The sequence below is a fragment of the Sciurus carolinensis genome, unplaced genomic scaffold (genome assembly GCF_902686445.1).
Source record: "Sciurus carolinensis unplaced genomic scaffold, mSciCar1.2, whole genome shotgun sequence".
In the NCBI taxonomy this organism is placed as follows: Eukaryota; Metazoa; Chordata; class Mammalia; order Rodentia; family Sciuridae; genus Sciurus; species Sciurus carolinensis.
In genome coordinates, this window is record NW_025920141.1 from 2955437 (window position 1) to 2980511 (window position 25075).

The following is a 25075-nucleotide window of genomic DNA, read 5'->3' on the forward strand; positions in this document are numbered from 1 at the left end:
CTCAGATAAGAACTCACACTGGGTGCATTCTCCCCACAATACACTGAAACTCACAGTTACTCATAAATACAAGGGAAATGGGTAATAAGTATTCATAAAATTCTAAATGCATGCAGGTAACCTATAAAAACTTCATTGAGAGAGCTTAACTACAACAAAAGAAATGAAAAACTAAAAACTCAAGTGAAATACAATGCATGCATGCATATGAATCAGAAGTCTCATTATGATTTTTTTATCTCAATTTTACCCAAGTAATATAGATTTAATGGTTTTTCCAAACACAATGTCCCTCTTGGAGAACAAGGAGTTGGGAGGACTTGCTGTACCACAGAGGTTCTCCATCGTCATTCCTTGGGGCAACATGGGAACTGCTAGGTTCATCTAGTAGAGAAGTCAGGATGCTTCTCAACAACCTACCTGACACAGGACAACTCCCAACAGGGAACTACACAGTTCAGAATGTCAGCATTTCTGGTGCTGAGAAATGCTGTGCTAGCAGCTCTCAGGACATTTTATAAAAGTCTGGTAATAAGACATGGTATTCAACTGGGAAAATTAATGGTTAGGTCAATGAAACAGAATAAAGTCCAAGAACAAAGACGTGCTTTTCAGATGTTGAATTATAGGTGGTGCTTCAGAGTAGGACGGGTTCCAGGTCTCATGCCATATCCCAAATCACATTCTGTTTGGTTAAAGACCGGCTTGCCAAGGAGAAAAAAAAGAGAGAGAGAGAGAGAGAGAGAGAGAGAGAGAGAGAAAAGAAACTCACGTGGAAGATGACATTGATGTTAGGTGGGGGGAGGGGAAACTTTCTACTATAAAGAAAGAGATCATGAATTTGAAAGTGAAAAGACCAGCCAGAGACTGCCAGCACCACCACCACCACCACCACCACTACCACCATGGTCGGGTGTAGAATTCGGAATCCCAGTGTCTGGTTAACAAGGAAGCCAAGTTTGAATGTGCCACCTTTCCTCAGAAAACTGTGGATGCTTGTGGAGAAAACCCACACCAAGTTCATCACTTGGAGCCAGAATGACCAAAACATTCTGGTATTGGATGAACGAAGATTTGCAAAAGAAATTCTTCCCCAATACTTCAAGCACAGTAACATGGCAAGCTTTGTGAGGCAAATGAATATGTATGGTGTCTGTAAAGTAGTACATATTGACTCTGGAATAGTAAGGCAGGAAAGAGTTGGTCCTGTTGAATTTCAGCATCCTTACTTCAAATAAGGCCAGGATGAATTGTTGGACAAGATTAAAAGGAATGTTTCGTCTTCAAAACCAGAAGATAATAAAATTCGGCAGGAAGATTTAACAAAAAATATGAGTGCTCAGAAGGTTCAAATAAAACAGGAAATGTTTGAGTTCAGTCTTTCAGAATAAAAAGTGAGAATGAGTCCCTATGGATGGAGGTGTCTGAATTAAGAGCAAAGCAAGCACAGCAACAAATTATTCAATAGATTGTCCAATTTGTTGTTACGTTCATTCAGAATTACCAACTTGTGAGTTTAAAATGTAAAAGACCTCTACTTCTAAACAATAATGGAGCTCAAAAGAAGAATTTATTTAAGCACATAGTCAAAGAACCAACTGAAAATCATCATCACAAAGTTACACACATAGGACTGAAGTTTTAAAGCCAAGATAGTAGATTTCAGATGATATCATCATTTATGCCGTTACTGATGTTAATGCAGAAGAAGAAAATTTCCCAGTTATTCCAGAAGCTAATGAGGATGTTATGTCTGGTCCCTCCTACTGTAGCCAGTACCCCAATATTGTCATTGTTGAAGATGAGTATGCACCTGTCATTCAGAATGGAGTTCACAGTTAACCAGCCAGAGAATCCCTAAGTTCAGGCATTGATGGCATCAACCCTATCATGTCTAGTGCCGTCCACCTAAACAGTTCATCCAGTCTGCCCACAGAAGATCCTGTGACCATGATGGGTTCAATTTTGAATGATAATATTAATCTTTAGGGAAAGATTGAACTGTTGGATTATGTTGAGAGTATTGACTGCAGTTTAGAGGACTTCCAAGCTATGCTGTCAGGTAGAGAGTTTACCACTGACCTAGATCTCCTGGTTGATCTTTTCACTAATTAGTTCTGGGCAGATAAATCCCACAGATGACATCAATAATACAAAATCTGAGAATAAAGGATTAGAAACTACCAAGAACAATGTAGTTCAACCAGTTTCAGGAGAAGGAAGAAAATCTAAGTCTAAACCACATAAGCAACTTATCCAGTACACTGCCTTCCCACTTCTTGCATTCCTTGATGGAAATCCTGCTTCTGCTGTTGAAAGTGGGAGTACAACAGCATCATCAGAACTTATGTCCTCTGTAGATAAACCCATGAAGTTGATGAACTTCTGGATAGCAGCCTGGAGCAAGAACCAACCCAAAGTAAGCTTGTTCACCTGGAGTCATTGACTGAAGCTGAAGTTAGTGAAGTTACACTGTTTTATTTTTATGAACTTTCTCCTGCACCTCTTGATAGTGACGTGCCACTTTTAGATAGTTAAACTCCTAACAAGTGAACTCAACATGTATATATTCATCAAAATAATGAGCTAATTATTTTAAAGTATCATTTAGTACTTTTCTTTTGTAAACTGCTTTATTTTGTTTAATCAGATACTGTGGCATAACAGCACCTTTTGCTTTTCTCACTAACCATACATTCTTGTAAAGTTTTCGAATGTTACTCAGCTGCCTAGAGATACACAAAATTCTGTGCACATTATTGGCATATCTTTAAGTTGGACTCAAATGACCATTTTTCTCCAATTGTAGCAATTTGGATTCCATTTTTACAAATGACCATTTACTCCAGTTACTTTTGTTTTACTTGTTTGATGGTGTCTGTCTGCATTTGAGTGTAAGTCTCTAGAACTTATGATAGAACTTCTAAAGCTTTCTCTGTTCCAATTATTACTATTAAATGTTTTTCATTTGGCTTATTTTTAAAACAGGAAGCATAAAGTGACTGTATCTTGTAAAACTTCACTTGTCTCTCTTGGTTCAAAGAAGTTCATTTATGTTTGGAGCTCACATTCAACAGGAAGGGAAAAGTGTACACAAATGCTCACTGTCTGGTATGGTTCCAACTCCATATATGTAGCAAGAATCATATGATTATTTCAATAGTTGAAGAAAAAGCATTTGAAAAATACAGCACCCCTTCATGCTCAAAACACTAGAAAAAATAGGACTAGTAGGAACGTACCTCAACCCTCTAAAGGCTATCTATGCTAAGCCCATGGCCAACATCATTCTAAATGGAAAAAATCTGAAAGCATTCCCTCTAAAAACTGGAACAAGGCAGGGATGCCCTCTTTCACCATTTCTATTCAAGATCATACTGGAAACTCTAGCCAGAGCAATTAGACACACCAAAGAAATTAAAGGGATATGAATAGGAAAAGAAGAACTGAAACTATCAGTATTTGCCAATGACATAATTCTATATTTAGAAGATCCAAAAACATCACCAGGGAACTTCTAGAACTCATACATAAATTTATCAAAGTAGCAGGATAAAAATTCAACACACATAAATCTAATGCATTTCTATTCATAAGTGATGAATCCTCTGAAAGAGAAATTAGGAAAACTACTCCATTCATAACAGACTCAAAAAAAGATACTTGGGAATTGATCTAACAAAAGAGGTGAAAGAACTCTACAATGAAAACTATAGAAAACCAAAGAGAGAAATTAAAGAAAACCTTAGAAAAGTGAAAGATCTCCCAAGTTCTTGTATAGGCAAGATTAATATTATCAAAATGACCATAATACCAAAGGCACTATAATGATTCAATGCAATTCCAATTAAAACCCCAATGATGTAGCTCACAGAAATGGAGAAAACAATCATAAAATTCATCTGGAAGAATAAGAGGCCCAGAATAGTCAAAGCAATACTTAGCAGTAAAAGCAAAGCAAGAGAAACTTTAACTATACTACAGAGCAATATTTACAAAAACAGCATGGAATTGGCACCAAAATAGAGAGATAGACCAATGGTACAGAATAGAGGACACAGAGATAAACCCACATTAATACAGTTATCTCATACCAGACAAAGGTGCCAAAAACATACAATGAAGAAAAGATAGCCTCTTCAACAAATGGTGCTGGGAAAACTGGAAATTAATATACACCAAGATGAAATTAAACCCCTATCACTCACCCTGTACAAAACTCAACTCAAAAGGGATCAAGGACGTAGGAATTAGACCAGAGACCCTGCACCAAATAGAAGAAAAAGTAAACCCAACTCTTCATCATGTCAGCTTGGGACCAGACTTCCTTAACAAGACTTCCAAAGCACCAGAAATAAAAATAAGACTCAATAATTGGGACAGATTCAAACTAAAAAGCTTTCTCTCAGCAAAGGAAACAATTAACCATGTGAAGAGAGAGTCAACCAGAGTGGGAGAAAATCTTTGCCATACGCACTTCAGATAGAGCACTAATATCCAAAATTTATAAAGAACTCAAAAACCTTTAAACCAAGAATACAAATAACCTAATCAATAAATGGACTAAAGAAATGAGCAGACACTTCACAAGAGAAGATCTATAAGCAATCAACAGATATATGAAAAATTGTTCAACATCTCTAGTAATAAGAGAAATGAAAATCAAAACTACCCTAAGATTCCATCTCACCCCAATTAGAATGTCTCATCAGGAATACTAGCAACAATACATGTTGGCGAGGATGTGGGGAAACGTACACTCATACATTGCAAATTGTGGGGTTGCAAATTGGTGCAGCTACTCTGGAAAGCAGTATGGAGATTCCTTAGAAAACTTGGAATGGAACCTCCTTTTGACCCAGCTATCTCACTCCTTGGTCTTTACCCAGAGGACTTAAAATCAGCATAGTACAATCATGCAGCCACATCAATGTTTATAGCAGCTCAATTCAAAATAGCTAGATTGTGGAACCAACCTAGATGCCTATTAATAGACGAATAGTTAAAGAAACTGTTGTATATATGCACAATGAAATATTATTCAGTCATGAAGAAGATTAAAATTATGACAAATGCAGGTAAATAAATGGAGCTGGAGAATAACATGCTAAGTGAGATAAGCCAATCACAAAAAACCAAAGGCTGAATGCTTTCTCTGATAAGTGGACGATGATACATAACAGGGAAGGAGTGGGTAAGGGAAGAATGGAGGAGGGTTGAATTTTGTCGTGGGAAATGAGAGTTGTGGAGGGGGCAGGGGGAAGGAAAGATAATGGAATGAGACAAACATCATTACCCTTTGTACATGTATGATTACACAAATGGTGTGACTCTACTTTGTGTACAACAAGAGAAATGAAAATAGTACCCTACTTGTGTTTATAATGAATCTAAAAAACAACAACAACAACAAAAGCCAGAAACGGGTGAAAATATTTTCAGGTGGGAAAGAGTTGAAATGTGAAATATAATACTTTCAACATGTACAGCCCACAAATGGCCATCATTGCTAACAGAATGAACTGAGTTATTAGGTCTCACTTTAGTGTGACTGTCCATGATCACTCCCCTTAAAATGCATGTGTATGAAAATATACACTCAGGGGCTGTCTGTGAAAGACTGACTGCAGAGTTAGCTGGCACTGTGACTTGGGAAGCAGTTTATTATTATTCTGGCTGTCAGATGTGCATGCTCCCAGTGACTCAACAACTCCACTCCCAAGCTCTAGAAACACTCTCATCTATGTTCATATTGAAGATTATATATGGTGGTATCATTTGTAAGGCCAAAATTATGTAAATAAAAAAATAAATTGTAGTACAGTCAAAGAGTGGTCTGTCTAACAAAGTGCTTAATGCAAATTTCTCAACTTTGACATTGGCATTTGAACTGGATAATCCTTTCTTATAGGGGGGATGTCTTGTGTATTGGAGGATGTATCAGCATCTCCAACTTCTCAGGTAAAGAGCAGCAGCATCTCCACATTGAGACAATTGAAAACATCTCTAGATTTTTCCAAATGTCTCTGGGGAGGCAAAGTCACCTCTGGTTGAGAACCTCAGACACTGAGTGAAAAAGCAACCATAGAAATCTATAAATTGGAATGAAACCAAACTAATAATGCATAGAAGCAATAAAGATTTTAAAATAAAAATTTCCTTTGGCCAACATGTCACAGTTGTTGTACACATGCACACATGTTTGCATATGTTTGATGTGTATATGTGTATACATATACCCTCCCAGGACAGGCACATTTAAAATCAAGGGAATTATGAGCTCCACATCTGGATGGAGGCTCATCTGGGTTGGGAGGGAATGCAGGAGGAGAAATAGGTGGAGTGTATCCAAACAGAATTAGTGTTCTCTTCATGACTTTGGTGGATGGTGGTTTTCAAACTTTGCTTTGCTTGGTGGTTCTTATGGTGGTCTTGTCTCAAATAATGTGATCACTCTCGAGACTCAACTTGAAACGTATTTATCTATGCTGGCCTCACACCTGGCCAGGCTGGGATAGAGGGTCTTGGCCTATGTCAAACTTTTCATTCCTGATCTCATCATAGCTTGGTGTTCGTGTTTGCAAAAGGTAAGTACTAATGTGCAAATATTTATGAAACTTCTGCTTCTGCCACATTTGCCAGTATCCCCTTCACCAAAGGATGCTATTTTAGTTGGCCCTTTTTTTGCCACTGTAAACAAAATACTTGACAAGAACAATTAGAGGAGGAAAAGTTTATTTTGAGACTCATGGTTTCAGAGATCTCAGACTATAAATGGCTGACTTTGTTGCTGTAAACCCAAGGTGAGGCAGAACATCATGACAGAAAGATGTGGTGGAGGAAAGCAGCTCAGGACATGAAAATCAGGAAGAAGTGAGAGAGAGCCCTTCTCAGCAGGAACAAAATATATACCCCAAAGATTACCCACTGCGACCTTCCTTCTCCAGCCAACTCTACCTGCCTACAGTCACCACCCAGTTAATCCATTCAGGTGGATTAATGCACTGATTAGGCTAAGGCTCTCCTAACCCAATCATTTCACCTCTAAACTTTTTTTCATTTTCTCACATGTGAGATTTTGGGGAACACATCTTATATAAACCATAACAGAAGCCTCTTGACTAGATCAGAATCAGATTATGAGGGACCAACAAGGTTGTGGATCTTGGGAGATGTGGACAACTGAGGACCATTGATGTGAAAATCTACCAAAAGAATCTCATGGAATTTTGGCTCAGTTGTACTGTAATCCTCTATTGTAACAGTTTCTTCATTTTTGATATGACAGGAAACCAAAAGTAAAATTGCATCTCACACATCACCTTTCTTCATAATTAGTTATAATAAACAGTAGGTAGCATTAGATATTTAAATATTTGTTGCATCTTTTCTTTTTGATCTCTCCATAGTTCATACAAAAGCTTTTAAAGGTCATGTGGAGTCAGAGTGAGAATATGTCAGAAATCAAGGGGTGTCCATTGTACAATTTGTCTTCTACAAGGGGATATTTGACCCAATGAATGGGTGCTATGTTCAGAGTATGTAGGAGGTTCACGAGCCTGGCTTTGAGCCTCAAAGTCTGAGCAAATGTTCCTAAAATCTTGCACTGCTTAGGATCCAAGGAACCACTTGGATCACTGCTTCAACCACAACACCAGGCTTCCCCTTTATAATTTTGCCTCATATTGAAACTGTGTACAATAGGAGAATGGAAAAACTTTGGGAATCCTAAATACAGAATTGGTCTTAGGTAGTAAGGGCATGAGGGCTTAGGGCTGAGGGCATGACTGTGATGCAGAAGACAGGGCGCCCACATCTGAGTGTAAGTAGACAAAGGTGCACTGACTCCAACTAAAATTTCAGCTCAGCCTTATACTATTGTTTTCTCAATGGAACTAAAGAAAAGAGGAGCTATCTCTTATGAAATATGATGCTCTCTGGAACATTTGAAGGTTTTTAATACACAATATCTAATAATAACCATACATGGATGAGGCAAGAAATGATGACAGGCAAGAAAAAAAGAAATACAGGCAAACCTCAGGAGGCCCTGTTATTGGAATTGGTCTTTAACATGACCGTTGTTAATGTGTTGAAGATGGTAGAGGAAAACATGGTAGAAGGACACAGAATATCATTAGGGAATTTGAGTCTATGTTAAAAACCAAGTAAATATTATAGAACTGACATATAATATTTATGAAATTAAGATTTCAGAAAATGTATTTAATAGCTTATTTGATATAGCAGAGCTTACAATTACTGAATTAGAAGACAGATCAATGGCAAACAATCAAATTGAAGAAAAGACAGAAAATCATAAGTACATTAGAGAAGATTTTTATACACACTCAAAAATTAACATTCCAAATTTGAGACCTAATAAAAGTGAAATAGAAATGGCAAAAATAACTTTAAGAGAATGATCAAAATTTTGCTAAATTGTTGACAGGCATTAACCCAGAAATTCAACAAATTCTGCAAAAATCCACATCTAAGCACATACCAGTAAAATTGCTCACAACCAAAGCCTCAAGGGAAATATTGAGAAAAGCTACATTTTTCTAAAAGAGCACAGGTACAGCTGACTACTGCAGAGAAATCAGGAGTTAATGGAATGATGTTTTTTAAGTTTTAGAGTTTTATATCCACTAAAATTCCTCCAAAAGCAAAGGTGAAATTATTGCTGACAAACAGAAACCAAGGATATTTGTTGCTAGCATTCTTAGACTGAAAGGAATACTGAAGAGAGTACTTATGGCAAGGAGCCATGAATGTCTGAAGTTGTACCCTACTCTCAAGATCATTAATTTCTTTTTCACAGTTTTACACTACTGTCAAAACCAAGGACTGTGGGTAGAAGACCCTTTCTGTGAGTTCATGACCCCAGCAAGAGCAGTAGCCAGAAGAATATGTAGTACCTCCAAGAGACTTGGTTCCCCCATAAATATTGAAGACAATGCAGTGCTGGTAGGATAATTGCCGGTGTAGATCAATGGAATGGGATTGAGAGTTCAGAGGAAAACTTTATATTTATGATCTGTTGATATTTAACAAGGTTGCTAAGACAATTAATTTGGGAGAAAAGAATCTTTTCCACAGATGGTGCTGAGACAACTGGTTATCCACATGCACAAATATGGAGTTGGACCCCTTCTCACAGCACGTACAAATATCAACTCTAAATGGATCACAGATTTAAGTTTAGATATAAGAAAATCTTTGTTATATTGAGTTAGGCAAGGCCTTGATGTTGGCACAGCTATTCCCTCTGCAACAGAAGTCACCTTTGTCCCTCAGTTGTGAAAAACCAAGTGCAGGCCTCAGGGGAGGTTGCTATTGGGATTAAGGGTTCAAAGCTTCCAGTTCCTGTTGCTCTGCCACACCTTGTGACCCAGGTGGACAAGATAAGGGAGTGTCCTGATATCCTCCGGCAACCCATCCATGCAGAAAACACTCTGAATGAATTCAGGAGTCAAAAGAAAAAAATCAAGTTCTGTAATTTCAAAGTCTTCTACAGTGAATATGTTTAGCTTTAATAAATGGAAGTACAATATTAAAACACAAATGCACTCAACATTCCCTGAGCCTTGGGAAAGCCACCATTGGGAGATTAACAGGAATTTCACTCTGTTCTTTATGACCTGGTTAACACATTTTTCAAGACCTGAGTTTAACTTCAGGAAATGAAACTTTTTAGATGGTACATAAATATGAAAATTTGCACATCATGAAATATTAAAATTCATTTACTGTGTGATAATCATATAAATATTACAGAACTTTGTTGTGTATTTTGAATCACTTTAATGGTGATTATGATTTGTAAAAAGATCTTGTCCTTAATACAGTGAAATGATCGTTTTCGGTTACTATGTAATGAGGAGATCTGACCACCAGATGGCAGAGGCACACAGCATGGAGCAAGACTGGATTCTGGAGTCGGCTTTCTTTTTCATTTTGGATAGTATATTTATTACAGGTTTGATGAATGACATTTGAGAGCAATGAGATTAATGCTGAATACACCTATGAACTTTCAAATGTCTCATAAAATATACAAAAATAAGAAATTGAGTAAGCCCTTTCCCAAATGGTTCAGGTGATCACCTTGTCTCTAAAATAGTTCCCACTAAACTGTCTGAGAAAGTAGACTGGGTTATAGGTCTAGGAGGAAGGCTACATATGCTAATTTTCTCTGCTGAGTGTGGTTCCTTAAATGGTAAATTAAATTGGAATTCTGTGAAATTAGACACATATATATATCCCTATTGTGTAGTTCTCTCCTTTCTGCCTTTTTTCTTTTAAATGTGCTAGAGAAAGGAGAGTTTATGTCACACAGTTTTTCATTAAAAAGGTGAGCTCAGATCACATGGAGTCTACCATTCCTAGGGTTCCAACCCAAATTGCTCTTCAGGAAAAATGAGCCCCAAATACCATATTATTGTAGATTAGTCTGTCTTTATTTACAATAAAGATAGAAATCAGTGAAGAATTCGTGCTAAACAACCAGCAAAGATTGTATAACCAGCAATGTTCAAAAAAATAAACCAGGCAGAATTTATTTACAAAAAGATTAGATTCCATTACAAGACAACTTGTATAAATTACTAGAAGCTTTATATCATTATAAAAATAAATATCAAATTTGTTTCCACTTCTGAAGTACTCAAGTTCTTCAATTACATTTTATTTCTACTGTGTACATCTTTTACAAACAAATTTTACAGTGAATCTTTATCACATCTATAGAATATTTACCATGGCAAAGAAGTGATCAATTTGAGATATCCTGAGAAAATAACAGATGGTTTTAAAAAGTCACACATACATCAGGGAAACTATACTATACCAACAAATTCAAATACATCCAAGTGTGCTCCAATCATTGGAGTGTGTGGGTTGAAGTGCTGTGTGGATCCTTTTCTTTACAGTGGCACAAGATGTGGTGTAGATTTACAGATCTGTATTTTTATCTGTATATTTATGGACTTGGAAAGACCTGCTGACTTTTTTTTTTTTTTTCCAAAGCAATTGTGACACCTATTTGCACTGCCGAATTGGCCCTTCTATAGGTAGGACTGGATGTCTGCGCCAACTACCATGCAGCCCTCGCTGGCATTTTCTTGGGCTCCTAAAGGCCGCCTGGGGGCAGGTAGCGGGACTCCAGCCGGTATGTACCCTCCTTGCCCATGGCTGTCTTAGGCTCTGTGTGCAGAACCTCTCCGGGGGGCCTTGGCCACTGCATGGTAGCGCGGGAGCCCCTGACTCTGCAGTGCCACATTCAAGTTCCTGTAGTTTGTGTAGGTGCCATACAAGGGCGTCGTGTAGTAGAGGTGACTGCTGACCAGCAGCGAGGCCGGGTAAGGTGAACAGTCTGGAGGTGCCTGGAAAGAAGCGGGTGCCGCTGCCGCTGGCAGCCCCGGTGGCCCGCAGACCGGGTTCAAGCTCGGTTGCTTGAAGTCCGACGTGGCGATCTCGGCCAGCGACCACAGCTTGGGCTTGCTGGTGGGCAGCTGGGTGCAAGGTGACGTCTCGCTGCCTGGGGGCGTCTGGCTGGGGCTGCCACCGCGAGGCGCGGCTTGGTGCGGGAAGCTCAGCAGTGGCACCTCCATGCTGGTAAGCGGGGACAAGGTCACAGACTTGGGCGGCGCCAGGTCCTACTCACACGCCTTCCTTGTCTTCGTCATCCTCTAGATCGTAGTACTTGTCCTTGCACTCTGAGCCAGACTGGCACAGGGGTTCCCGGGCGCAGCAGGACTGTTTCTCTCCATATGACTCGAGTGAGCACGAGTGATTCCCTAAGCGAGTAGACGTGCAGGCTGATCCATCCCTTCCTCCACCGAGGTCACCGTGCCCTCCTGCACCTTTTCGGGACTCTCCTTGTTCCTTGCAGCGTCGCCCTCATCTTCGTCCTTGTATTTGCTTTTTTTTTCTAGGGAGCCAAGTCATCTTGTTTTCCTTTTTGAGTCGCTGACGCGCGTTGGCAAACCAGGTGGAGACCAGCATAAGTGTCGACTTGGTAATGATGGCCAGCATGATCTTCTCCTTGGTGGGGTAGTTTCTTGCGGTCCGCTTTCAACCAGACCTTGAGCGTAACTGTGGCGTCCTGCGTGCTGTTCTTGCGGTAGGCTGGGTCTTTGAGCTGGTACGTGTAGGTGGCGCTGCCATAGGGGATGGTAGCCGATGGCGCCCGTCCTCCCAGTGGCACACGCGTGGTAGGGTGCGACAGTGTAGGACCGGAAGCCCGCGGTGGCGGCGTTGGTCTAGCATGCAGCAGGCTGCTGAAGCCGGTGACTGCCTGCGTCTTGAAGGTGGCAGAGCAGGGTACCGGCCGGAGGCGGAGTGTGCCAGCTCCTCACACCGAGGCGCGGCCAGCGGGGGACGCGCTGCACTCAACGGAGCGAGAGTAGAGATAAGTCATTGCTCCAGATCTTCACCAATAATTATTGCTTTAATGGTCTGTGTGTCTTCCCTTGCAGTCTCAAGAATATAAATGATATCTCACTGTAGGCCTAGTTGGCATTTCTCAATTGAGATTGTATATATTTTCATATATTTATTGGCCACTTGCATTTTTGGGTGTGCCATTTGCTACTCCTGGCATGTTATATTGGTCTCCTTAGAAATTCTTTCCCTACCAAGCAGCATAGCATATTTTCTTCTGAATGTTTTCAGTGTAATTTGTACAGTTAGGATTTTAACTCAACTAGATTTGAATTCTGTAGATATGACCTGAAGTAGAGATGCAAAGTTTTAAGTACTGAGATCACCACTAAAATATTTACATGAGAATATTATAAAAAAATTAATGCAACAACCTAATGAATTCACATTATGCAAATAAAGGGAGAAAAGAGACATAGAGAAACCAGAAACAGATGGCACAAATGGGAAACAAATACTAATGTAGCTAAATCCAAATATATCAGTGATTTGATTAAATGTAAGTGGTCTAAGCACATTAATTAAAATACAGACTGACAGATTTCTTTTAAAGACTATAGAAGGGGGACCAGGACAGTAGAGGAAAGGGAGCAGGAGGGAGGGATGGAAAGGGGAGACACTGTTATGTGCATGCATAGATACACAGCAATTCACTATTCTGTATAATTATAATACACCAATAAAAATAAATTAAAAACAATTAACCCTGCCCAAAGGTCAAAACACAAAAACTCCACAAAACTATATATTGTTGCTTTACAATAGTAACAGTAAAATTTATTTCTACATATACACAGAGTATCTATGTACAAAGAGTGTCAGAATTACCTTTAAAAAGAACAATTTTATACACTGTAGAAGAAGTCCCTTCAAATGTAATGATATACATAGGTTAAAAATAAAAGAATGGGAGGAGACGCCGAGGCCAGGGGGAGGGCGGCGGAGCTGGCCCTAAGTGCTGACGCTAATTGTATATGAGTGCGACCAGCGGGCTCTTGGGTCTTTTTTAGCGCCATCTGCTCTCGGCGCCGCCTCCTGCTCCTCCAGTCTCCGCTGCCTCCCGAGTCTCTGCCTGTGCAGCTCCGGCCGCCTGGCTCCCCGTACTAGCTGCCGATATTTGAAGTTCTTACAACATGGCAGACATTGACAACAAAAAACAGTCTGAACTTGATCAAGATTTGGATGATGTTGAAGAAGTAGAAGAAGAAGAAACTGGTGAAGAAACAAAAATTAAAGCACGTCAGCTGACTGTTCAGATGATGCAAAATCCTCAGATTCTTGCAGCTCTTCAAGAAAGACTTGATGGTCTGGTAGAAACACCAACAGGATACATTGAAAGCTTGCCTAGGGTAGTTAAAAGACGAGTGAATCCTCTCAAAAACCTTCAAGTTAAATGTGCACAGATAGAAGCCAAATTCTACGAGGAAGTTCATGATCTTGAAAGGAAGTATGCTGTTCTCTATCAGCCTCTATTTGATAAGAGATTTGAGATCATTAATGCAATTTATGAACCTACAGAAGAAGAATGTGAATGGAAACCAGATGAAGAAGAGGAAATTTCGGAGGAGCTGAAAGAAAAGGCCAAGATAGAAGATGAGAAAAAAGATGAAGGAAAAGAAGACCCTAAAGGAATTCCTGAATTTTGATTGACTGTTTTTAAGAATGCTGACTTGCTCAGTGACATGGTTCAGGAACATGATGAACCTATTCTGAATCACTTGAAAGATATTAAAGTGAAATTCTCAGATGCTGGCCAACCTATGAGTTTTATCTTAGAATTTCACTTTGAACCCAATGAATATTTCACAAATGAAGTGTTGACAAAGACATATAGGATGAGGTCAGAACCAGATGATTCTGATCCCTTTTCTTTTGATGGACCAGAAATTATGGGCTGTACAGGATGCCAGATAGATTGGAAAAAAGGAAAGAATATCACTTTGAAAACTATTAAGAAGAAGCAGAAACACAAGGGACATGGGACAGTTCATACTGTAACCAAAACAATGATTCTTTCTTTAATTTTTTTGCCCCTCCTGAAGTTCCTAACAGTGGAGATCTGGATGATGATGCTGAAGCTATTCTTGCTGAAGACTTTGAAATTGGTCACTTTTTATGGGAGCATATAATCCCAAGATAAGTGTTATACTTCACTGGAGAAGCTATTGAAGATGATGATGATGATGATGATGATGATGATGATGATGAAGGTGAAGAAGCAGATGAGGAAGGGGAAGAAGAAGGAGATGAGGAAAATGACCCAGACTATGACTCAAAGAAGGATCAAAACCCAGCAGAGTGCAAGCAGCAGTGAAGCAGGATGGTCTATCTTCTGCTTTCCTGGAAAGGATGAATTTGCATCATTTGCTGAGCCTATTTCAAGTTTTTGTTGTTTGTTTGCTTGTTTTTGTTTTTGCAGCCTAAAATAAAAATGTCAAATATAATTTTAGTTCTCACAAGATAATGTCTTAATTTTGTACTAATTCAGGTTAGATCCAGAGGCTTAACTTGAATTAAGGGTTTACCTACCGTATTATTGAAGGAAAGGATGCCAACGTTGGAAAAGGTAGTAAGCAAGCATGTGTATTGGGGGTGGGGGGTCAAATTCTTAAATGATGTGATATAGTTTTAAAAAGCAAAAAAGTTAAATTTCATTTCTTTGGGTTAGAACCAAAGCCCTAAGCCAATATGGTTTATTCTAATTCTTACTGCTTAAGTCTGTCATTTACCCATGCTTCTGTTTACTGTGTATTAAGATGGGTAGTACTGTTTACTAAACTACCTCACAGATGTGTTAAGTCATATTAAGTTAAATTTCATGATCTGTTTCTTGGCCTCGTTAAAAGTTAAAAATTTGGGCCTATTTTGTACCACAAGTGTGATATTCAGCATTTTTTTTCACAGCAGGATTCATTAAGTAAACTGGAAAACAAAGCGGGAATACTTCTATTTTGGATCTGGCCAGAAAACACTTTCAGATGTATGCATGGCCCCTATTTTAGTGAAAATTGATGGGATGTGGAAACTATTTCAGTAGGTTGAAGGATTGTTTTTTCCAGGTCTATGAGTTGACCACACTGTAATAAATATGATAGAGATCATGGGACTAAAGTGGTAATAAAACCATTTGGGGAAGGGGAATGCGAATAAATTTGAGACTCTAGAGCCACATTTAAAATACCTCAGGCTTATTACTGTTAATTTGGGGGGGGTGAACTTTTGTCTGACAGTGAGGGTGATCTAAATGAATTGTAATTAGAGGAAGATCTCAAGTTCCTGCTGTTAATAAAGTTACATTGATTTCACTTTTAGAAGTGATAGTTTTCTTTTTGAAAATTTAGTATTAAGGTGTTAAATGTGAAGACATTTTACAGTTGTACAGAACTATCCATGCCTTTTCCTGAGAATTTTAACTAACTACTGGAAATCCTTAATCAATTATAATAGTTTTACCTCTTTATTTTCCAAATGATTTTGATTGCTTTGATTAGATATTCTGATTTTTTTATGTAACCATAATCTAATCACAAGCTTTTTCTGAACTTAAGATAGAATCCCATTTTTAATGATTTGAAAGAAGCAACAAAAATCACTATCTTTGTTTTATTCCTTTAGGAAACAGCTATGCCAAAGTGAAAAGATAGTAATATTTCATCTTGCTAAATAATGGATGTGGTTTGCACAGGAACCATTTTCTCTATTGGAGTTTCAGGGAATGTCAGTGTTCATTTATGCCATTTCTTCGGTTCCAAAGTGGTTCTATTCCATTCTAGAAATTTGAAATATGTAATTTGAAATCCTTAATAAAACTTGGAATTAATTTAAAAAAAGTAAAAGAATGGAAAAATACAGCATGCAAACACTAATGAAAAGAAAATGAATGTTACAGAAAGTGGACTTCAGAGCAAAGAACACCACCAACAAGAAAGAAGTAATGTAAGTGTCATTTTATGAGAAGATGCAATAATCTTAAAAGTGCAGTGTCAGAGCTTGAAATTGGGAAGAAAAAATTGACAGAACTTAAAGGCGAACTTGGTGACCCACGGGAGGAAATGGAGATTTGAACGCTGTTCTCTACATCATCAATCAAACTGATAGAGAATCATCAAGGGCAGAGAACAGAAGACAGAAGTCAAGTGCACAGAATGGACATTCATAGAACCTCTACCCAATGCCAAGGGTACACTTTCTTGCCATATGAACCAGGACAGATCACATCTTAGGTCTTAGATCAAATTTTAGCAGATATAAAAGAATGGAAATCACATAAAACATTTTATATGGCCTGACATTAGTGTAGAAATCACCAAGAGAAAGATAATATTGAATTCCTTGAACACATTAACCAGTTCAGTTCTAATAGTCCATGGGTCTTAGAGAAATGTTATGAAAATTTCGAAAATATTTTGAACTAAACAAAATATCAAACTCTGAGTTACAGATGAAATAAGCATTTAGAAGGAAATTTATAGCACTTAAATGCCCACATTACAGAAAGGATAATTAGATAATAAAAAGATAACTCAAAAATGATAACTCAGTTAATTAAAAAAAGATAAAAAAGATAAGTAAATTAAAGGTATTCACTTTAAGACAATGGACAATGAAGACCAAAAATTTAAACCCAGTGAAAGCAGAACAAACAGATAAGAGCAGAGCAATGAAATTGAAAAGAGCAGAGAAAGATCAATGACACTAAAAGGTAGTTCTTTTAAAATATCAATATATTAATAATATAATAATATTAATAATATAATAATAATCGCTAGAAAGACAGAAAAAATATACCAGAAAGAAGGTATAATTTACTAATAATGTGAAATGTAAGTTGTCATGGTGGAGATATGAGGAGTCCTACAAAATTCATGTGTGAGACAGTGAAGGTTTAGAGGTGAAGTTTGGGTTATGAGAGTTTTAATGTAATCCCCTGATAGTAGATTAATCCCCTGATAGGGATTAACTTGGTGTTTACTGTAGCCAGGTAGGGTGTAGATGAAGGAGGTGGGTCACTGGAAGGTGCGACTTTGAGGTTTATATTTTGTCCCTCTCAGAAAATTGTTCTTTTCAGGTCTTTTTTTATAGCAGTGAAAAAGCTGACTGAAACAGCAGCTCTCCCCCTAAGCCAGGGAGACCTGAAAAGGATAAGGATGAAATGCTAAAACAACTCTACCCACACAAATAACAACATGGTGAAATGGACCATTCCCCAAAAGCCTCATATTTATAAATCTCTTTTTGAAGATGAACAAAGAGAACTGAAAATGTTCTACAACCATCAAAGAAATTGACTTGGCAATTACAACTCATGAGGGAAAAAAATCACCAATCCCCAATAGTTTCAATGTCAATTCTACCAAATATTTCAAGAAGAAATAACATCAGTTTCACTCTGTCTCTTCCAGAAAAATTGGATAAGAGGAATCACATTCCATCTCACCTCCTCATGGACAGCATTACCCTGATCCCCAAACCCAAGACAGTACAAGAAACAAAAAGCCACAGAGCAGTCACCCTCACCAACTGTGTGCATTTGTGGCTTCTACAGAACAAAGAGAAAACACAGTGATGGAGCTTTACATTTTGGGATGAAGCGTAACAGCATGATTGTACTATAAAAACACATTTAAGGTGTTTTTAAAGCATTCTCTCATTGGGACAGGATTGGAAAACTCTCTGAACCATCATGGAGACAAAGGTGCAAGCTGAAGAAGTGACAGGCACTCTGCCACCAGGAGCTTGCAGCCCTGTGGGAAAAAGGCAGTTACTTCCCAGGAAGATCCCCAGAACAGGGAGGGATCACAGAGATTCACAAGTGTCAGGACCCACTGGTTTAGGAAGGGTCCAGAGGGCAAGAGTCCTATGGAATCCACAAGCCAGTGCCAATCTCTGGTACCCGTGCCTTCCTTGGGCACCCAGTGTGGCTGTATCTGCCCTTTGGTGAAGCTTTCTGGGAATCAATTCCTCAGAGACCTGTGATCCCATCTCTTCTTAATTTAAGGACTCTTGTAATAACATTGGACCCATCAGATGAATTGATAAATTATGAATGACTTTTATTTTTGATGAGTATAAAAGAAACATGCTTTGAAACAATGGCTGTTAGTGTCTCTAAACTGTGATTTTGTCCTTGAATGATTATAACAATATCTAAAGGTTTGCCACAGCTGGCCCACCTGCTCTGTGTCTCCTCAAATCCACATGTTGTAATCTTATCCTCCAGTGCCCCAGAATGTAATGGTATTTGGAGACAGGCCCTTTGAAGAGGTAAGCTGAAGCTCTGCAGGTGGGGTCTAATCCAATCTGGCTGGTGTCTTTTTAAGAAGAGGAGATTAGGACATGGACACTCATAGAGAGACCACCACGTGAGCACACAGGGAGAAGACAGCACCTACAAGTCATGGAGAGAGACCTCAGGAGAAGCCAAAGCGGCTGGGCATCAGATTTCCAGCTTCTGGATCTGTAAGACAATGAACTGCTATTTAAGCCATTCAGTCTCTGTTGCTTTGTTACAAATTACAGTAGCACCTATTTCTGGAAATGTGGTCCCTGTTCAAATAGCTGGCTTTGTATTTTTGGGTCTGTCCTCAACAGGGGATGGCAGGGAGCTGGATGAGAAGAAAATCTCCAGTGACCATGTCCAGCCTCACTTGTTCTCACCATGCTGTTTTCTCCATAGGTATGAAGGGGGAAAAGAGGGTGGACTCAGGTGGCACCTCCTCTGGGGGACAGACTTGGGCCTGCCCGTCTTTCCTCAGGAGTCTCCTACTCCAGCTAGAGAATGAAGGAGCCATCTCTTTACTCCTGAGATGGGGATGTTTGAGGCAAGAGAGGGTGCCCTTCCTTCTTCAGACTGGAGTGTGAAGAGGTTGCTTCTAAGGTGCTTCCAGTCATAGAGAAATGCAAGCTGCTGCTCAGTTTTTGACAGATGCTCAGGCTGCGTCATAGGTCATATGTCAGTACTCAGATTTCAGGGTGTCTGAGATAACTGAGAAGCATCCAGTGGATGGGATGCAGCAGTGCTTGTGGTCATGGCACCTCGATGACCATGGCCACCTGTCCCAATATGCCAATCAGAGAGACAAGCAATGGTGAAGGACTGGAAAGGAGTTTTAATCAGTGTTTCCACACCAGCAAGAACAGGTGTAAGGATACAGTGACCAAAGATCTGCTTCAAGGCATTGACAGAAACCTCAAGGTTTTAAAGAAAAGGCAGAAAAGTTAAGTGTTGGGGATTTTAATGGGGTTTTTCATAGCTGGTGAAGTATTTCATCTCGTCAGGCTATGTTCTGGTTGCTCATTATCTCTGAACTGGTTCTATGAGGTGGCTCTGGAGAAGTCCTTATCAGATAAGGGGAGCAATCAGTACACATGGGATATTTGCTCCAGTTTAGGGTGGCAGCCTCAGTTCCCATGGAGGGTAATTTTTCCCATTTAGTGGAATGATCTGTCTCTGAGGCTCTGCTGTTCCTAGGACCCAAATTGACTGCAGTTTTAGGGCAGTGACAGAAGACATGTAGGAGTCACTCAAGGCATCTGGAACAGGAGGTTATAAAAGCTGGCAGTTGAATGTCCCTGAAAATCTCAGAAATACCTTACTCTTATCTGGGTGTCCTCAGTCTTGAAGTGGGACAACATAGGTTAGCTAAATTTAGGGCTAATAAGCCTTGCATTCTACTCCTGGATGACTAATTAGCTTTTATACAAAAGGAACAGGGACCTGGCCCAAAGTTTAAGATGATAAAATGCGAATTGGAAGCAGAGATGGCAAGCTTTAGCCTACTTGCAGTTACTCTTTAGACATTGAAAGGCCTGAGTTGAGTCAGTGCTTTTAACAAAAGTGGCTTCTAATTCTCTGTTATAATTACCCAGATACCCGTCTTTGTATGAATGCATGCTTTCATTTCTCCTGGGGAAATATCTAGGAGTAGGATAGTGAATAATATGGTAGTTCCATGCTTATTTTTTAGAGAAATTGCTGACCTGTTTTCCAAAGTAGTTGTACCATTTTATTCTGGCAGCAGAGTATGAGAGTCCTAGTCCCTCCATTTTATTCCCATGAGGTTTTACTATCAAGTATTTTAAATTTGATCTATTTTAATAAGTATCATATGTGGACATATCATACTAGGCTATTCATTTGCATTTCCTTATTGATTTAGGTGTGTTTTTATGAACTTAATTATTATTCATATATCAACTTTTAAAATGTTTATGTCTATTTAGTTGGGCATGGTGGCATATGCCTATAATCCCAGCAGCTCAGGAGGCTGAGGCAGGAGTATCATGAGTTCAAAGCCAACCTCAGCAAAATCCAGGCACTAAGAAACTCAGTGAGACCCTATCTCCAAATAAAATACAAAATAGGCCTGGGCATGTGGTTCCTTGTTCTAGTGCCCCTGAGTTCAATCCCCAGTACCCTACCCCACAATTTATGTCTATTTAAATAATTTACCTGATTTTTAATTAGATTTTTTTTTGTTACCACAAAATGGTAAGTTTGCTGTGTACACGTAGATATTAGTTTGTTGTTAGGTATCTGTATTGTGAGATGTTTCTCCCAGTTACTGGCTTGCTTTTACATTTGTTGTAGTTTTTTTTTTTTTTTTTTCATTCTCATCCTAGGTTCATTCAATACATTTTCATCACTACACAACAAATACAAACCCAACCTTATCTAAAATGCTACAAAGTTATAAAACTCAAAAACAATGTTATAGTACTGACTGTACAATAATAGAGAGGAAAAGCAATGTACACGTCTCCAAGGTATCCTGAAGGACCACCATGATGGCAGTCATGACCTTGCAGAGTTGACTTACAAATTTCTCACCAATTTCAGAGAGTAAGGGACATGTCGGGCAGGGGTGTGTGGGAGGGCATAGAAAGACAGAAACATTTGTAGCAACTAACAGGTGGAAGGACAACCCTAGAGGTTGGAAGAGAATTCAAGCACTGGGGAAAAGGTTAGACCTAACAGGAATGGGGCTTGGTCTCCCTTCCTTTGTACATAGCACAGCAACAGAAAGGGTGTGACCAGGTTTGCCAGACTGGCTCAGGTCATCTGTGAATAGTATTGATCACACTGCCACCTGGAAGCTTGCTGGTCCTGGCTGACTCTGCCACTGAACAGACTTAGGAATGGGAATGAGTGAGCTTTCTCACCAGAAAACTGCAGGGCACCTCAATGGGCATAGCTCTGAACCATCAGCACTTCTGCAGCCAGAATCTGCCTGCAGAAGAAAGGCCTCAACTGCTGCCTTTGAAGTCTACCCAAGTAAGGGGTCCTTTCCTGCCCACCCTCCTTCAGCTAGGAAAGTGTCACCACTGAGCTGGGTGGAACATAAGGTACAAATGAGTTTTGGTGGCTTTATTTATCTGGAGGAGTTAGAACTGGAGAGGCTTCTGTGATGGTAGTGGTCTGGACAGCAGGACTGCCTGCTCATGGGGGGCCTGCAACTTAGAAAGCATCACCTCATCCTCATCTGCAGGGGTTACCTATGCCAAGTGGGAGGTGGCAGCATCATCCTCCTGGTAGGGCTGAATTGCAGGGATGGGGGGTGGTCTAGACCAGGGGGCCAACACAGCAGTAGCAGTGATCTCCTGGCCACCAATTTGTCATCCAGGTGCTTCAGTTCCTTCTCAGCTTCATCTGGATTCTCAAACTTGACAACTGCATAGTCTTTGGATAGATGAGGATGCATTCGTTCTATAGACATGTCAATCATTTTAATTTTTCCATAGGTGGAAAATATCTCCATGATAAGATCCTTGGTCACATTCCTGGTGAGCCTTCCAACAAGCACTATGGTGGATTTAGGGGAAGGGCTCTGCCCTTTCCTCTCATTTTCATCTCCTTTAGGTGCTTTAGATTTGGAGCAGAAGCACCACCTGTGCCATGTCTGTGCCAAGAAGGGCTGGGAGATCTGGAGGAGCTGCTGGAACAGGAGCTGCAGGATGTGCTGGAGTTCACCAGTCCCTGGATGCAGAGGAGGAGTTGTAGACACAACTTGAACCTGTGCTGCTGCTGGATCCTGAGCTGGAGGTGGAACTGCATGGAGACCTGGTACTGCTGCTGCTTTCGCTGGAAGCACTAAACCTCTTCCAAGGCTTATCCCTGCCACGGTCCTTCTGCTTGACTCCTTGATGTTCCCTTTGTCTTTAGAGCAATCCTTGGACTTCTCATCAGAGCAGTCCTTGCATTTGGTAGGAGAGTGAGCCCTGGTGCTGGACTTTTTACATTTCTTTGACTTCTAGCAAGCTCTTCTTTTTCACTGCTGATAAATCCATTCTCCCCTTGAGGTGCTCAGTGCAGCATTATGGCTAACTTAACTCTCAGTTCTAACTTGAGTCTGAGAAAGGATCCCTAATGGATTGCAATTTATGCTAAAGAGCAGCATCTTCCTGATGCCACCACCTCCTCCTGCTCTCCTCAGCTGTGCCCTAGTAGTGTATTTTTATGAAAAATTGTTATATTTTGGTTTTCACTAATGGTTAACATTATTTTTTTTCTGTTTCAAAAAAAATCACTCTTTACCTCAATCAAGGTTATGAGGACTTTTTTCCTGTTTCATTTTCTGAACTTTATAGTTCTAGATTATAGTCGTAGATTAAATTTAGCCCTGTCAGACATTTGAACTAATTTTTGTGTGTTCTGTTAGTTTTCTGGGGATGCTATAACACAGGATCACACACAAGGTGGCTCCTAACAACAGACATTTACATCCTCACAATTCCAGAGGCCCAAAGCCTAAATCAAGGTGTAGTCTGGTCTCTGCTCCCTCAGGTGGCTCTGAGGGAGAATCCTTCTGACCTCTTCCAGCTCCTGGGCTGCAGGTGTTCTTGACTTGTGGAAACATAACATAGGCTTCCCTCACTTCTTTCCAAGCCTTTCTCCAGTGTTTTTACTCTCATCTGTATCTCCTCATCTTGTACAGACACTTGTAATTTGATATAGAGCCTCCCAACTAGTCCAGGACAATCTCATTTGAAAGACCTGATTTTATTACCTTTGTGAAAGTCCTTTATCCAAGCACAAGGTCTTTTTGCAGATACGGGAGCCTACGACCTACATGTCCATCTTGGGGGATCACAATCCTGTGACGGACTGACAGATTTGACTCCATGGGAAAGTTATAGGCCAGGGAATATGGGCAATGACTAAACAGACTCCATTTTGTTCTGAGACTCCATGTTATGTAGGAAATGCTTCTCCTATGGGAACACCCTGTCTCTGTACCCATCGTCAGTTACTTAGCATGACATGTTTAGCAATACAAAATGAAAAAATGACAATTTTTATATGATGGAAAATTGTTCTCTTTTTGATTCCTATTTCTCCTAAACAATGCACCATGTGAACGGTGATGACAACAATACTTGTTTAGATGTTAGTAACCATTCTTTAGTTTGTACCTAGATATAGGGTCGTTTGACTCATTTTCCCCTTCTTCTAATGATTTTAGGTCTCATGATGTTAGTTTGAAATTTTGAATCATAGAAACAGACACTTATGATTGATGTACTGATTTATGGTATAAGAACCACTGCAATCCTATGGTTGGCGCTGTTCTCCCAATAGCCATTTTTGGGGCATTGTGTGAGACAGTGAGTCAGTCAGCTTAATAAAGACTCTCAAAGTTGGACTTCTTAGTGGTCTGTTCTTAAGCTGTGCCCCACAACAATCCAAACCTCTTATATACATGATGTTTTGTGTGTAGGCACACAGGTGATCAGGTGTATGTTCATGGATTTGTGGGTGTGTATTTAGAATCTGTGTATACAGAAGATGCTCAGGAATTGTGTTTGTGTTTATTGTTGCACATAATTCTTGAAGATTTCGGTGATGTTAGTAGAATGTGTGGTCCTGGTGTTAGTCTCATGCATTTGAGAAGTCTAGGTTGTTGGTGGCTGAGTGTGTCTTGGACTCATGGGGCTCTTGGCATGTGTACTCTGGTAGATGTGAGAGGTACATTGTGTGCTTGGAAGTCAATTGTGTCTTTGTGTATTGTGGAATGAATGTATTTTAAGAACTGTGGAATTTCACGTGGTACTGTTTTTTATAGTGCAAGAGGTGATGGTGACTGGTTGTATACTTTTTGGTTTTGCAGTCTGGGCCTTAAGGGTATTCATTGGGTATTCATAGGTAGTGTGTTTGTTGTACATGTGTGGGCCCAGTCCATGTTGTACATGTATGCATAATCATAGGACTGTGCATGAACATTTAGGAAGAATAGGGTATTTTTTTTTGCAAAAATTCATGTAGTAACTGGTGGTGTTTCTGTGTGTTTATTGTGGAGATATCAGTTGTGGTTATGTTCAGAAGCTCTGATGTGTATTTTTGTCTGGAGATGTGAATGTGGTTTTGTTTTTGTATTTGAGATTGCAATTTGATTTAGTACCCTTGGAGGCAGGTGAATTTTGTGCACATTTTCTTTGTTGTCTGGAGCTGCCAGGAACCTGGTATGGTAGCTGATGCTGCTCATCCCTTTAAATTTGGTTTTCAGTAGTATCCCATCATAAGGTTGAAATTAGTCTTGAGATAGCTATACCTCATACACTAAAAGTCAAGACTTCCTTACCTTCCTGTGGATTATATCTTATTAAGTGTTTATTAGGACACCACCTGTGT

At 39.6% G+C, this 25075-nt stretch overlaps 4 pseudogenes; 2 read left to right on the plus strand and 2 right to left on the minus strand.

Moving 5' to 3' along the window:
• Positions 1-905: 905 nt before the first annotated feature.
• LOC124974293 (heat shock factor protein 2-like) lies at positions 906-2538 on the plus strand (annotated as a pseudogene).
• Positions 2539-11069: 8531 nt separating this feature from the next.
• Positions 11070-12424, minus strand: LOC124974294 (iroquois-class homeodomain protein IRX-2-like; annotated as a pseudogene).
• Positions 12425-13469: 1045 nt separating this feature from the next.
• Positions 13470-14764, plus strand: LOC124974297 (nucleosome assembly protein 1-like 1; annotated as a pseudogene).
• A 7150-nt stretch (positions 14765-21914) lies between these two features.
• On the minus strand, positions 21915-22734 carry LOC124974295 (RNA-binding protein with serine-rich domain 1-like; annotated as a pseudogene).
• Between the last annotated feature and the right edge of the window lie 2341 nt (positions 22735-25075).